The following is a 16,227-nucleotide window of genomic DNA, read 5'->3' on the forward strand; positions in this document are numbered from 1 at the left end:
TCTATGGAGTCATCATCTCTTATATTCCATCCTTAGTACTGAAGGAAAAAAGAAAGAAAGAAATAATTATCTCATATTTTTTATTGTATCTTTACGGATGGTGTTAATTAAGATGCCCTATCCATTACCGCCGGTGATGCTACTTTTAGCTACCGGTGGCCCATGATCTAATGCCAACAAATAATTTAATCAGATACGATTATTATGACAACGATTGGTTATAAGACAAACCAAGAGCTGAAGATCAGATCAGTAGAACAAACAAGAAAGGAAGATGCCTTATTCCATGTTACCTAAAGCACTTTTATTCATACTTTTGTTTCTTTCCCTCAACTAAACCGATCGAAGCTGCCCTACCATGGTGTGACACCCCAACCACAGTGAGAATAAGTGACCTTTGTTTTGATAGGCGATGGCCCCTCCATTCATGACGGGTGTGAAACAATGACAGGGTTACTACCATTTTATTATTTTTTTATTACATATTTTATATTTAAATTTTTTTAATTTTATTTAATAGTTAAGAAAGTAATTATTAGTAAAATTATAGATTTTTTTTTTAAAATTTTTTTAATGATTAAAAATGTTAAAAAAATACTTAAAAGAAAATAATAAAAAAATAAAAAATATCTAATACCCTTATAAGTAATAAATGGGAAGTAATAAGCCTGAAAGTAAGCCAATCACTACCGTGAAACCATGACAGACGGCCTGAAAGTCATGTTTGTTGGTAGGACTCGAAAAACCGGTCCAGATAAATCATGCACCGATTTGTCAATCCAACTAGACTATTTCACTCCTGTTAATACGGATTCCAACTAATTGAGTAATTTGTAATTAATGAAAATATTTGAGAAAAAAAAAATGAGGAAATTTGAGGTCACACACATGGATTATTTAGTACTAACAGATTTTTATACAACATGTGAACCTGACACATGCAAATGATCTAACGTAAAAATTAATGAGCCATAACCTAAATGTTTGATCCATTTAATTAAGTACGACCCAAACTCAATTGATATCCAAATCAGACTAACATTATATTCGGTTTGGATATAAGAAATGTTACGCCTTTTATTCTTATAAATTTTCTAAAAACAAACCAGCCTTTAATGTCGGCTAGACCTTCAAGAGGGAAAATCAAGTAAGTTAAGAGTTATTTCGAGCTTTCCACCCTAAATTGTCTGGGAAAAAAAATATTATATATAATTATGAAATGTGTAAATATTATGTAATTATTTTAAAAAAATAAGACTTATTATTAAAAAACTAATTTTTTATATAAATTTTGTATTAATTTTTTTTTTAAATTATATGATACTTATATAATTACAATTACAAATATTGAGAAAACCATCCAGCCAAAACTCTAACAAACTCAGATTTTAAAATGCTAAAATTCATTGGGAAGCCCTAGTGGCAAGCAAATCGGGAACCCCGCCTGCGAGATAAGGACCACTTGGTGTCTGACACAACTAGCTAGCTGTGGCTGCTTTCCAACTTGAGTTGCTTCAAACCTTAAAAAGTAGTTGCAATTGATCAAAAGCTCGATCACGAGTATTCCTCAATCTGTCGTAACGATTGTAATAATAAATAATAAAAAATCGATATCTATAAATTGAAAAATAATCAATAATATATAATTATATCCGTGTCCGAAATTGATCACATTAACGCGCATCCATCTGTGCCTTTCCTGAGGTATTAACCCAAAAGAAAGAACAAAAAATAGACATCTAGTCATCTACACGGTCACGCAAATAATCTTTCTAAACTGGCCGACATCGACGTCGGCATCGGCATGCATCGTCAATAACATAACAAAGACTATAAATAGTCAAATGGAGATATTTAAGGATTGCGTGTTAGATTTGTATATCATCTGAATCTACAATATGAAAACGGAAATATATATTAGGAAAGAAGAAAGAACTTGAAGAATCCACAAGCTAGCTAGAAGCCCACGCATGCAGTAAAACATCAACATCATCATCCATCAACAATATTTGAATTGCAAACAAACAGCCAAAAGTTGAATTAACCGTGGTCTCGCCAATTTTTTGAGAAATAAAACAGCTCACCTTCGACACCCCATCTTTAAGAACTGATCAATATTGTACTCGAAATCTACTTTTATGAACATATATATATATATATATATATACAACATTTCGTTAGCGGTTGTACAACCATAAATGATTGATGAATAGAAGATTCATTTACAACTCCTTCAAAAATATTGACTGGATGGTATTTCTTTTTTGCATTTTAAATATTTCGAATAATTTTTAATTAATTATAAAAAAATCTATTTACAAATAAAATTATTTATTAATATGCATATTAATTTAATATGATTAGTCAAAAAGTATATTTTATTAAAAATAGTATTAATTTAAATTTTAAATATGAATAAATTAGTATCGATATGCAGATTAGTACACAACTTTATTTGATATCTAGTAAAACTCTAAATTATTAAGTGTTCTTTTAATGATTTCAATACCTACATGATTATTAACCGTACCATTTTTAGAGAATGTTAATAAATTATAAAATCCATTTCGTTGTCCCGCATAAACAATAAGCCCCAAAAAATATGTGAATTGTTATTAACAATACAAAGTGACTTTTTTATTGTCAAAGTAAAGTTAATTATACTTTGATTTGTTTTATCAATTCTTTCTTGATTTGCTTCATTATTGTAAATGTATTTATTCAGCTTTTTTAAAAACATTTAGGAAGAAACTTTGCAATGATTCTAAATATAATAATGATACATAGAAAGATATATATATATATATATATATATAGTTTTTCAATAATTTTTTTTAAAAAAATGTAAATTACGAAGTAATCGAAAATTTTTTCTTTTTAATATCCGCCAAATGTTTTTTGGTGATTCTAATCTTTTATCTTCATAACTTATTTTGATCGGGGCTAATATTTATCTCTAGAATAAGAAATCCTATTTGCTTATATTTTTTCATTTTTTCTATTTCTATTTAAATACACACATATTGATGTGTAAATATGTTTGTTTAAATAGAAGAATAAAAATAAAAATTACATATTAGTTTGTGGTATAGAGATGATAAGTAGAATTTCTCGATACGAGAAATACTAATAATGGGTTTCTAATATCTAAGCAAATACGGATTGTCATTTCTTATAAAATGGATATACTACAAAACACCGTAAGAAACTGATCAGCTTGTAGATCATAGTTTTAACTTCTAGACCCAACTTTTTAGACTTTATTATTTGAAGATTTAGTATCGAGGAGATATGATTGTATATGAAATTATAGACCTAGATTCAAAATAAAGTAGGTTCGGCTCATTAGGCCCATATATGGAGTGATAAGTCCAATTATTGTCTAACCAAAACCCATTTAGTTTTGGTTGTTAAATTTGTGATAATTGGAAACCAGCTCCATTTATTACTCCTAAATGGATCCATTTAATAGCAACATATTTACTCTAAATCTCCTAGCCATTAGGATTTCTAGAACCCCTTTTCAAAATAAACTGAGTTAAGTTTGTATAGCCATAATATTATTTTTTTTAGGTCTCATTAAAAGGACTGTATGGCCTGAAAACTAGAAAAACAACTGAGGCTACGTGATTCTGGAAACTTTTTATAGCAAATCCTAGGTGATGTTTTTTTTTTTTTTAAATTATTATGTATGTATGACCCTTTATTGAAAACCTACTTTTTATGCACCAAGTTTTGAAGAGAGTGATTTTTGAATGTAATGTTATTATGTGTTTTACATGCATAATATGTTTTCATTTATGATTATGATGAGCTATCATTATGTGTTTTAGACGAAAATATGAAAGAAGCTTTAAGAATTGTCATAAGAGATGTATGGTACCAATGCAATTATGGGTAGATGTGCAAGTCATGGACCTAAGTTTTGTCCACCATAGTATGTGATTAATGTAAGTTAAGTGGTTCCCGTTGTGGGCACATACAGTAGAATTGGTGCTCAACCTTACACACGGAGGTTAAGGTGTGGTGGCCATTAAAGAAAAGGAAAGATAAGTTTAATGAGTTATATATGTATAGTACATGTTACATGTTTATGTTAGTATAAGTATTAAGTATGCACATTTTCAAGAAAATCCTTTGTTTATTATATTTACTATATGATGTACTATTTATTGAATATTCGATTTATTTTCTCTGTTTGTTAATTTTTTAATGTTTGTTAATTTTTTAATGTTTTTAAAATATCCAGGTGAAAAAGATAATGTTGACGAGTTGATGGCCAAGAATAGATCATGTGTCAAGGATTTTTAGATTTAGTTAATAAGTGCATTTTTCTTGTCATTAAAATATCATTTTTAAGTTTTCTGGATATGAGACTATTTTTGTTATATTTTTGGGAAATTTATTTTCGATAAATTAGGTATTTTTATCATGTTAGATCTCTTTATCAAGAATAGTTTGGAAAGTACGTACCACTCCTAACCTATAGGAAGAGGGTGTTACAATAGTGTTGCCTTATCTTACAACAACCAAAAGTATCGGTATTTAGATGTGCACGCACGCACACACTAGAAATGATTCTACGTGCAAGGCAAGCTGTATAATCGATCGATTGGAAATGCTACTAAATTTGATCAAGGTAAAAGAAACAAAACGTGGAATTATGTCAAACATAACAAATCAATTGTTTAGAACTTATTCTAATGAAATCATAATAGGACATGCATTTCTCCATTTGTTATAAGACGAATTAGACATCTACAAAATAGTCTTGATAATTTTTTTATATATGAAAAATTAAATAAATGCATTACAAACAGATCATTAATCTTAAATGCGTTACCATAGGAAAAAAAAATAGTGGATATGCTAAATTAAAGATCAATCATGAAATAAAGCATAAATTGGAACCTAAAAATAAGAATTACATTTTTTAAAATGATAACAATATTATTCCAACTACAATTATAAATTTTTATATATTATTGCACAAAATAAGATGAAGATAATTGCTATTTTTTTCAGATAATATTATATAGGAATAATCATAATATTTTTTAAATCTAAAAAGAAATATAAGTTTTTTTTATTATAAATTATTATGCATAGAGTGCTTGCATTGGGGTGAGTAACCCGAAGAGTAACAGTTCTCGTCCCAAGACGAGCACCACAAGAGAAGTGTGAAACTCACCCCTAGGCAAGTAGAGGACAAGGGGAAAGGGCTCGCCTTCGAGAGGAGACAATCACTCTTGAGGCGAGCAAAACTGCTTGCCTCAAGTCGAGCAATAGTAGCTTACACATGGTGACCAACAACATCTCGCACTTGGTGAGCAAAGAGTGCTCACAACCTAGAGTGAGTACCTTGAAGAGCAACAATGCTTGCCCAAAGGAAAGCAAAACAAAAGGAGTGTGAAACTCACCGCTTGTGTGGGTAGAGTGGAAAGGGAGAATTCTGATCACCCTAGGGAAAGAAAAAATAAAACCCCAAGTGAGCATAAGTGTTGGCATCTGAGGGGAGCAAAGAGTGCACACCTTATGGCGAGCATCATGAAGAGCGATAGTACTTGCCCAAAGGTGAGCATTGCAGGAGGAGAGTGAAACTTGCTCCTTGGGTGAGCAGAATGGAAATGGAGAGTTCTCGAGCCCTAGAGAGAAGAAATTCACGTTTGAGGTGAGCATAAGTGCTAGCACCCAAATCGAGCAAAGAGTGCTTGCCTCAAATTTGGAAGTTGAGGAATAGGAGATGCAACTAGACGTGGTTGTATTCGTCTTACAAAGGTGGTGTTGTCACCATCCATGAGAACCAAGAAAATTGTACTTACACTTGCCAAAATAAAGAAACAAGAGTAAAAGTAAACAATGACTTTTGTTTTGAACACAAAGATAATTTGGGATCGTATGGAGAGGAAACGCCTTAGAGCTGAGAGTTTTATGGAACAAAAAAGAAGAAGAAGAAGAGAAGCATCAGAAAGAGAACAATGGAAGAGATGATTCTAGAAGGAAAAGTAAATATTAGTGTAAAGGCGTCAGAAATAAGACACCGAGGTCCTTGAATAGAAGATGAGAGAGGACCAAAAAGGACTTCAAAGGCATATCCCTTGTTGCACAACCAATGATACTTTAGGCAAAACCCACAAGTTGTTTCACATCAGACAGAGATAATAATGCAATTTCAAATTGGCTACAAACATCAGTAATAGGGATACCATCAAACAAAGCAAAACAATCATGCATTAGTCATAGGGATATGAAACATTTCCCCCAAACACAATCTAATTACTGACAAAGATGACCAAATTTTCAGAAAGGCCAGAGATAATTTAGACTCGACAATCAAATGATGAAATACACATATGAGAGAAACTAGTCTTGCATACCGTACAGGCTATACAACCTAACCCATCATAAGGCTCAAGGATGAAATTGTAATGTAGCCATCAAACGTAGGTCACTATTCCTTGACGAAGAGCGTCATTTATACTAGAGGCAAATGTATATTCTATAATCTTCTATATTAAAAGTGCCCATCACTCAAGAATATGGGTTTTTGTTTCATAGGCAACAATACATCTTTACCCTTGATTTTTATGGTCGGTTAGGTTGTAAGCCGTAGGATATAAATTTCTCTCATTTGTGCTTTTGTCCTACAATTCTCTTAGTTTTATTGATTTTTTTGTCTATTTTGATCTCATCTATTGTTGATACCTGTGAGGCATGAGACTAGTTTTCCAAAGCCCAAAATTTTTTGCCAAAAATCCATACTGTTTTAGATATAGGCGTGTAAAGAGTTTGAGCGAGTAGTAAGCAGGGCTAATAATGTTTGACAATATCCATTAACTTAACATGAACACGATACAAAATAATAAAGCTAAGATTGTGAATAATAAGGTACTCGCCTTGGGGCTAGCACTATTGCTCTTCAAGGTGCTTGCCCTGTAGTGCGAGCAAGCCCAAGTTTGAGATGTTGCTTCCCCTAATGTGAGATGCTATAGCTCACCTCGAGGCAATTCATTTTTACTCGCTTTGGGTGCCAGAACTTGTCCTCACCTCGAGGCAAAGTGGGCCACCTAGTTATAAAAATAGAGTTTTAGATGTACAATAGTAGGAACTATGTGGTTTTAAGATTTCGTGATTGTCTTGTAAAATTTGTCGCCCTCTTTCTTTTGGCTATGGGGAGGGGCTATTGCATCTTCTTTCAGTCATCTTCGATGATATCCTAATCTATTATGGCTAATGGGAAGTCCATCTCTCTCATCAAATAGGCCTTTGAGGTGTTAAAAGGAGCAAAGGTTTGTCATCAAGTCATCCAAATGTGAATATGGCAAAGCTTATCATTCTTCAAGGTGTTCGGTTAGATCAATCCAAAATGGCAGCTATGCAAGGTTGGCTTCATCTTCAAATTATTATTATTATTATTATTATTGTTATTATTATTATTATTATTATTATTTGTTTACTCAACAAATTTGAGATATTTTCATTCATCTAACAAAAAAGCACATCTAGCAAGATGGCATTAGGCGAACCTGTCCAAGCGAGGATTGGGGGTGAAGAGGGCTGCTACCTACCCGTATAGGGCGGGTGGTAGGCCTACTATTGTTTTGCAAAGCAATATTACGAATTAAGATTTTATACCACATTATCAATAAATAATAAACTTAATCTTTATTAGAAAATTATCAGTTAAGAGAGGATTCTATCAAATTTAGTTTTAATGGAAGTGCTTTGAGTTCTTAGAAGTGATTATATCAATTATTGCAAATAAAGTTTTATAAACAACCCATGCATTGGGGAAAAAAGTGAGCCACTCCCACTTCAAAGGATTATATAACGAGTTACTTTACAAGAAAACCTTAAATCACTCACCTCCATCTAACTAGTATGTGATTTCTTATTTTTGCCTTCTATTTAAATATTAAGATTGAAGAGAAAAAAAAATGATAAATCACATATTGATTAGGTAGATGTGTGTAATTTAAGGCTTCCATTTAGAATTTCTCTTATATAAAAACCTTTTATGAAAAATAAAAAAATTAGCTCTTTCTATTTATAGTTTTTATATTGTAAATTAAACTAATAATGACAAAAGGTAAGTGTAGCCTTGACTGGTGCAAAACTGCAAGTGCACAGTATCGTAATTTTATAGTAAAGTAATAAGAAGAGTATCGTCCTCAGGGATTGGTACCTTACGTTTGCCAAATACCAAAATTATACTAAACTTGATTTTATCTAGAGGAATCACTAAGATTTTTGTAGTTGCAATTTAAACTAAAATCGACTCAAAGAGAAATATGCAAAGGAAATAAAGCTGATGTTCGAAGATCAACTTAATGGGGATGAAAACTTCTAGGAAATCGATTTCACCTAATTCTTCACTATGTTTTTCTCATCTAGCTAACTTAATTTAAATCTCTTTTGTCTATTAGCAAATCTCTAAATCATTCAAAAGCCTCTTTCGATAGTCAATTGGAATTGACTCTTGGTTATCAATTCATACAAGAATATGCAAATTCAATAATCAAGGACGCAATAAGACCAAAGATTTAATTACTACATAGGTTCATACAAGTCTTTCGATCTCTATACTTACCTATGCTGAAATATCCAAGATCTACCCTATGATTCCCTCTTTCGATAGCAAATCACAAGATTAATTATCATCTAATCAATGGCCAGTTAATTAGAAGCAATAAACTCAGAATAAATCAGATAAACAAAGAGAGAATTGCATTAAATTAGCATAGACAAACAAGCATAGTTTGGAAATAGGTTACATCGTTTTCCTAGAATAAAGTAAATTTAGCTCATGCTAGAAATGGAATTCAACATAAACGAATTCACCATAATTGTTCTGAGAAGATTGGAAGAAAATAAACACTGAAAAATCCTCCTTGCAGCCGCAAATCGTCTTCAAAAGCTCAAGGGAACGATTCAACTCTTTTCTCCCGTCCGTGCTTGTGTATGATTCCAACGTACGTGCAATAATTGGAATTCCCTCTCCAAAACAGATGATTTGAATCCCTCTAGCTATGTTTTTCTGTCCCAAGAAGTGTTCTCCAGTCAAAAGTCGCGGCCCTAGAGTGAAAAATTGCTTTTATATGGTGCGACGGTGGAAAACCTTAAATCCGTGAAAATACGATGTTCGCTCGAATGGGGTGTCGATGACGTTCGACTCTGCCTAATTTCGATCGAGCGTCCTATCGAGCGCACGTCGAGCGTTCGACTCTGCCTGATTTCGCTCGAGCGGCCAAAAGCCTTCGCTCGAGCGATCTTTGTTTTTCAGCAACCCGCTCGAGCTCCCTGTCGAGCGGCAGTCGAGCGTTTGAATCTGCCTGAATTCGCTCGAGCGGCCAAAAGCCTCCACTCGAGCGAACTTGTAAAATCTGCAATATGAAATTTTTGCAAGTCATCAAATACCCCCAAACTTACAACTTTGTTTGTTCTCAAACAAAAAGAAAAGCAAATGATAGTTTAGGCAATATCGACTCGACCCGAAAGAGAAGTATCATCACTCACCAAGCTTTTATGAATTTAGATTTCATCTCTAGTATCTTACTCTTTTAACATCAAAGATGGCAGGAAAATCAATTAAAAATTTTGCAATTTGTCAAGCAAGAGTTAGGCGTTTACTTCAACCTAAAGCTAAGACCTTGAGTGTGTGTGTAATATAATCAATTTAACCTCAAACCACCTGCAGATTAAAGTAGAACAACCAAAATCAGAAGAATTCTCTTAAAACTTAACCCCATAAGTCCAATTTTCAGAAATCCTCTCCACTAATGTAGTCAACACCAAAATCAGAGATCAAAAGGTCTTTAATAAGGTTGTAATGATAGGCCACAGGGTGAGGGTTAAAAAAGAACTGGATATGGGAAATCAAATCAAACTGGAAAAATACTTAGTGAAAAGAACATTAAAAGAGAAATCCACATGATTCAAATCATAGCTCTTTCTTGGCAATATGCTCATACTTGTGGCATTATTATTACTGTAATCACTGATGTAATACCAACAATTCCCTTAACAAAATCTGAGATAATTCACACTCTGCTTAGCGACTTCTTCTTCTTTTTCTTTCTCTTTTTTTTTTTTTTTTTTTAGTCACTTCCTTTCTTCTTCTTTTTCTTCTTCTTCTTTAATCAAACAAAGCAAACATAATACGGTTCATCATGAAACCGATTTTTCTCTTTTAAATGTAACTCTCCACCAAAGTATTTTCTCAAACTATCAAAGGTAGATTCATTGTTTTTCAGGCTTAGAGCTGGCATGGTTTATGTAGTTCAAAGAATAAATAAAGGCTTATGAAGGCTCAAGGGGGTTGACTATAGAAACACACCATGTAATGATGGCATGATATTTAGGACGGCTGGGAAAGCTTTTTGGTTATGCCAAAGAAATGCCTAGATCATTTCTCTAATATTTGGTCTTAACTAGGATTTCGCCTCAAGGACCCTTCAACGGATTCTAGAGCAAAGCAAAATCGAACCTCCCTCTTTCAATTAATTCAACTTCTTCTCTTCATAAGTAAAATGGAATAAGAGAAAAACGACTATGTGCTCAATTGTGTTCAAGGTCAAAGATTTAAACCAAAGTACCCACAAAATTTCACTTGTCATAAAAGAAATTTTTGAAAATTTTAGTCAAAACCATCTTCAATCACAAATTTCAGAGTCATAGAGAATTCAATCTTACTCCAATGCATGCTTGGTAAGAGAATCAAACAACCCATCAACAACCCAAGATTTAGAAAACAAGAGGATCAAATGATTATAGGAGTTTACACCCCCAAACTTAAACTAAACAATGTCCTCATTGTGATGCAAAAGTAAAAAGGATTGAAGAAATAAAGGAACTTCCCTGGTTTCATGGTGAACCTTCCGCGAATTAGAATTTTTCAGATCTTTATTCATACTAAATAAACCTGCATCAAAAACCAATTTATTAAAATAAATGAAAGAATGAAAGATAGATCTATGGGTTGCCTCCCATAAGCGCTTGTTTTAAAGTCTAGAGTCAGACTTTTCAATCATCATCAATTAGGATCTCCAAGAGGAATAAATGCATAGTTCCTCTCCATTTGCTCTCCATAGTAGTGCTTCAATCTCTGACCATTAACTCTGAAAATATTCCCAGTCTTGTCCTTCAAATCTACTGCTCCAAAAGAGAAAACTTCATGAATTGTATAAGGACCTGTCCATCTTGATTTCAACTTTCCTGGAAAGAGTTTGAGTCGTGAATTGAAGAGTAAAACTTGTTGTCCTGGAGCAAACTCTCGCCTAAGAATCTGTTTGTCATGCCACTTCTTCGTCTTTTCTTTCTAGATCTTTGCATTTTCATATGCATCATTCCGGAACTCTTCCATCTCATTCAATTGAAGAAGTCGCTTTTCACCTGCTGCCTTCAAATCAAAATTAAACCTTTTTACAGCCCAATAAACTCTATGCTCCAACTCTACAGGAAGATGACATGCCTTTCCAAACACTAGTCGGTATGGAGACATCCCGATAGGTGTTTTAAAGGCTATACGGTATGCCCACAAAGCATCATCAAGCTTCTTCGCCCAATCCTTTCTATTGATTTTGACCGTCTTCTCAAGGATGTTCTTGATCTCTCTATTTGAAATTTCAGCTTGACCATTAGTTTGAGGATGGTAAGCAAGTGCTATCTTGTGCTTCACACCATATTTAGAAAGAAGATTCTCAAACAACTTGTTGCAAAAGTGAGTCCCTTCATCACTAATAATAGCTTGTGGAGTGCCAAATCTTGTGAATATGTTCTTGTGCAGAAATTTGAACACTACCTTTGCATCATTTGTTATTGTAGCAATTGCTTCCACCCATTTTGACACATAGTCAACTGCTAATAAGATATAAGCAAAACCAAAAGAAAGAGGAAAAGACCCTATAAAATCTATTCCCCAAACATCAAACAACTCAACTTCTAAGATACCTTTCAGTGGTAACTCATGACGCCTTGAAATATTTCCCATACGTTGGCACCGGTCACAAGTTTTCACCAAAGTGTAACTATCACGAAAAATAGAAGGCCAATAGAACCCACTTTGAAGTACCTTAGCTGCTGTACGGATGGCTCCAAAGTGCCCTCCATATGATGATGAATGGCAATGATGGAGGATGTCTTGCATCTCTTCTTCTGGCACACATTTTCTAATGATTTGATCAGGGCATCTTTTGAACAACAAAGGCTCATCCCACAGATAATAATTCACATCATGCAAAAATTTCTTACGTTGATGATAAGTAAGATCAGGTGGTAAAACTTTACAAGCTAGATAGTTAACAATATCAGCATACCACGGAAGTTTGATCTCACATGCAAACAACTGCTCATCAGGGAATGCCTCTTGGACCACTGAATCTGGTCTTTCTTCCTCTTGCTCTAACCGAAAGAGATGGTCAGTCACTAAATTTTCACTTCCTTTCTTGTCTCGAATCTCCAAGTCAAATTCTTGAAGAATGAGGATCCAACGAATTAGTCTTGGCTTAGCATCCTTCTTGCCAAACAAATAGCGAAGTGCTGCGTGATCAGTGAATACTATCACCTTTGTCCCAATGAGGTAAGACCGAAATTTGTCACAAGCAAACACCACATCAAGCATCTCCTTCTCAGTTGTCGTATAATTCAACTGAGCTTCATTCAATATCCGGCTTGCATAATAGATGGCTTTAAACAGCTTGTCTCGCCTTTGCCCCAACACTGCTCCAATTGCAAAGTCACTTGCATCGCACATAACTTCAAAAGGTTTACTCCAATCAGGCACAATCACAATTGGTGCTGAAATTAGCTTCTCCTTGAGTGCATTAAAGGCCTGCAAACAAATAATATCAAAGTCAAATGCAGAATTTTTCTCAAGAAGATTACATAAAGGTTTAGAGAGTTTAGAAACATCCTTGATAAATCTTCTATAAAATCCCGCATGTCCCAGAAAACTTCTGATTCCCTTCACATTCTTTGGAGGTGGTAGTTTCTCTATGGTTGCAATTTTGGCTCGATCCACCTCAATTCCTTTAGATGACACTCTATGGCCTAGCACGATCCCTTCTTGAACCATGAAATGACACTTCTCCCAGTTCAGGACTAGATTTTTATCTTCACATCTTTGCAAAACAAGAGCTAAGTTATGCAAACAATGATCAAAAGATGTACCAAAAACTGAAAAGTCATCCATGAATACTTCCATTATATCTTCCACCATGTTAGAAAAAATAGCCATCATGCAACATTGAAATGTCGCAGGGGCATTGCACAATCCAAAGGGCATCCTCCTAAAAGCAAACGTTCCATAGGGGTATGTGAATGTAGTTTTCTCTTGATCTTCAGGAGCTATAGCAATTTGATTATACCCCGAATAACCATCCAAAAAACAATAGTAGGAGTACCCAGCCAATCGATCCAACATCTGATCAATGAATGGAAGTGAAAAATGATCCTTCCTTGTTGCTTTATTTAACTTGTGGTAATCCATGCATACATGCCATCCCGTGACCGTTCTTGTAGGAATGAACTCATTATTGTCATTTTTTACCACAGTCATTCCACCCTTCTTTGGTACAATTTGCACTGGACTTACCCATGAAGTATCTGAAATAGCATATATAATTCCAGCATTAAGGAGTTTCAAAATTTCAGCTCTCACTACTTCCTTCATTGCTGGATTTAATCTTCTTTGGTGCTCAATTGTTGGCTTGTAAAGCTCCTCCATTAAAATCTTGTGCATGCAAATGAAGGGACTTATTCCTTTCATGTCAGAAATAGTCTATCCCAAGGCTGTTCTATGCTCCCTCAATACACGCATCAACTTTTCCTCTTCTTCGGGTGTGAGTGATGTAGCAACAATCACTGAAAAGGTATCACTATCACCCAAGAATGCATGGCGAAGATGCTCAGGTAATTGCTTCAACTCCGGAGTTGTATTTTTCTGCATCTTTTCTTTAGCAATTTCAGATTCATCCTTTGGTATCACCGGCTCTAGCTTCCCCACTTCATTACTAAGTGATGTAACCTGCTGCAATGCTCCCAAAGCAAAAACATAGTGGAAAAATTCTTTACTAACAAAAGGCAAGTCAGATTCACAAACAGCAGAATTATTAAAATCAAAAGCATGAGATGAAGTGGTGATACAGCGTTCTAGGTGATCGGATGACATATCTTCTTGAGAGGCCTCTTCTACACATTGCTTAATGACATCTACCCGAAAGCAAGTACTTGGATCTTCTGAAAATTTCATGGCTTGGTAGATGTTGAACATAACCTCTTCTTTGTTTACTCTCAATGTTAATTCACCCTTTTGGACATCAATTAAAGCTCTTCCCGTGGTCAAGAATGGTCGACCAAGAATTAGCTGGACATCTTCATCTTCCTCCATATCTAACACCACAAAATCAGCAGGAAAAATAAACTTATCCACCTTTACCAATACATCTTCTATGACTCCACGTGGATACTTGATGGACCGATCCGCTAGTTGCAAGGAAATTGTTGTATGCTTCATCTCTCCAAGTCCTAATTTCCTGCATATAGAAAGTGGCATAAGATTAATGCTAGCACCAAGATCACATAAAACTCTATCAAAAAATGAATTCCCAATAGTGCAAGGCAAAGTGAAACTCCCCGGATCTTTTAATTTTTGAGGCAATTTCTTTTGAAGAATGGCACTGCATTCTTTAGAGAGCTTCAATGTTTCAAACTCTTCCAATCTTCTCTTCTTGGAAATGATGTCCTTCAGGAATTTGATATAATTTGGCATTTGTTCCAAGGCATCTGCAAAAGGAATATTAATGTGAATTTTCTTAAAAATATCCAAAAACTTAGAAAATTGCTTATTTAGTTTTTGCTTTTGAAAACGCTGAGGATAAGGAAGTGGAGGAGCAAGAATAGGAGGATTGTCAGGAAATGAAATTGCAGGAGGCAAGTCGGTCTCCTCTAGTGTATCATTGATAATCTCCTCTTCTTCTACTTGATCTTTGCTTTGTCCATTGTTCGCAGCGGTAGGGGTGGACTTCCTCTCCTTTAATGGTGCCCTCTCAATTTCTTTTCCACTCCTAAGTGTGATGGCCTTACATTGTTCCTTTGGATTCACTTCAGTGTTGCTAGAAAAAGCTCCTCTTTGTTGGGCATTGATGGTAGTGGCTAGTTGCCCAATTTGCACTTCAAGATTCTTCATAGTGGCTCCCATATTGCTACAATGAGTCTCAATGTTGTCCAACCGTGAATCAGTCTTTTTAAACCTTGCATTGGTCTCCTGAACAAAGGAAACCATGGCATCCTCAAGTGACATCTTCTTCTCGCTTGGTTGGCTATCAAATCCTGGAGGAGGTTGAGGTTGCAACACATTCTTTGTATTTCCATATGAAAAATTCTCATGATTTCTAAGCCCTGGATGATAGTAATTTGGCATAGGATTACCACGATAGTTTTAGTTCCGATTGTTGACATATTGAACTTGTTCTTGACTCGCCTCATTGCTTGGAACTATCATACTGGTAGATGTAACATATTCTGTACTTTGTGGTATCCTTTGTGTTGTCAAGGCTGAAATCTGATGAGATAGAGTAGCTACTTGAGCGGAAAGGGCTGCTATTGGCTCCAAGTCATGAATTCCAGCAACCTTCTTAGCCAAAGTCCTCTCAGTTGGCCATTAATAGTTGTTTGAGGCCATTTCTTCCAAAAGTGCAATAGCACCTTCAGCTGTCTTCGACATCAAAGTTCCACCAGAAGCAGCATCAACTATAGTTCGGGTTTGCCCATTTAACCCATTATAGAACATCTGAACTTGCAACCAATCTGGCAATCCATGTTGTGGGCAACGTCGAACCAAATCTTTATACCTCTCCCACGCTTCATAGAGTGACTCAAAATCATTTTGCTTGAATTGGCCAATCTCACTCCTGAGTTGGGCTGTTTTTGCAGGAGGAAAGAATTTAGCAAGAAACCTCTCAGCCATGTCCTGCCAACTAATGATACTTCCCGGTTGTAGAGATTGTAGCCAACCTTTAGCCTTGTCCCTCAAAGAAAAAGGAAACAATCTCAGTCTAATGGTGTCTTCAGTAACACCATTGATCTTCACAGTGTCGCAAATCTCCAAGAACATTGCCAAATGAATATTGGGATCATCCAGTGGTGACCCGCTGAATTGAGCCTGCTGCACCATGCTAATCAAAGCTGGTTTGAGCTCAAAGTTGTTGGCATTAATTGGCTGGCGCATTA

The 16,227-nt window shown here is 34.8% G+C and overlaps 1 non-coding gene across 1 annotated transcript; it reads left to right on the forward strand.

Moving 5' to 3' along the window:
• The first annotated feature begins 15,809 nt into the window (after positions 1-15,809).
• On the forward strand, positions 15,810-15,916 carry LOC122302131. The gene has a single exon (XR_006240374.1). It is a non-coding gene; the product is annotated as a small nucleolar RNA R71 (small nucleolar RNA).
• Positions 15,917-16,227: the final 311 nt, after the last annotated feature.

This window comes from Carya illinoinensis, chromosome 2 (genome assembly GCF_018687715.1).
Source record: "Carya illinoinensis cultivar Pawnee chromosome 2, C.illinoinensisPawnee_v1, whole genome shotgun sequence".
NCBI classification, from domain to species: domain Eukaryota; kingdom Viridiplantae; phylum Streptophyta; class Magnoliopsida; order Fagales; family Juglandaceae; genus Carya; species Carya illinoinensis.